Below are 667 nucleotides of genomic sequence, written 5' to 3'. Positions count from 1 at the left end.
TCTGAATAATCAGGGTAATATGTGAGGTAAATCCAGAGAGTTCACTCTGAGTCGACTTTTATTGCTTGGAGGCAGATCTCTGAGCCCCCGCTGAYCCCACCCTTATCCTGCAGCTTCTCAGCTCAAAGCCAGCAGATGTGGATCAGGGCGTCATGGCGACAGAGTCGGTGTGGGACAAATCTCCTCGGTTAGCTGTGCCGAGGACCCGACACGCCGTGCGGATGTTGGTGGCAGATTGAGCGTCCTAACGAGCGTCTCTGGGATTTGTCCGCTGACGGCTCGGACTCTGCTGCCGTCAGGAGGGCCCGCTCACGTCTGCAGCTCTGATTCTGGATCACATTTACTCCCACGAAGCCCCAAAAATCACTTTTTATTTCCTGTTCTGCAAGTCAGAGTCCTGTGAGACGTAAAGACAACTGTCTCTCAGACGTTCAGACAGCGAGCCTCTCTCAGGAAGCTGCTGCATGTTTCAGGACTTTTAAAAACTTCTGGTTGTCCAGCAGCAGCTCAGTCAGACCCACCTTTAGGTCCCACCAAACAGGGTCCAGTTCCATGACCCAGTTTGGTCCCAGCCTCGGCTGTCAGATGGCCGCCATTGGCATAAAGCCTGCAGCAAAAACAAGAGTGTTAAAGTTTCAGTGTTAAAGTTTTGGGTGTTGATTTAACC

Source organism: Austrofundulus limnaeus, unplaced genomic scaffold (assembly GCF_001266775.1).
Source record: "Austrofundulus limnaeus strain Quisiro unplaced genomic scaffold, Austrofundulus_limnaeus-1.0 Scaffold935, whole genome shotgun sequence".
Classification (NCBI taxonomy): domain Eukaryota; kingdom Metazoa; phylum Chordata; class Actinopteri; order Cyprinodontiformes; family Rivulidae; genus Austrofundulus; species Austrofundulus limnaeus.
This window is presented reverse-complemented; position numbering follows the sequence as displayed.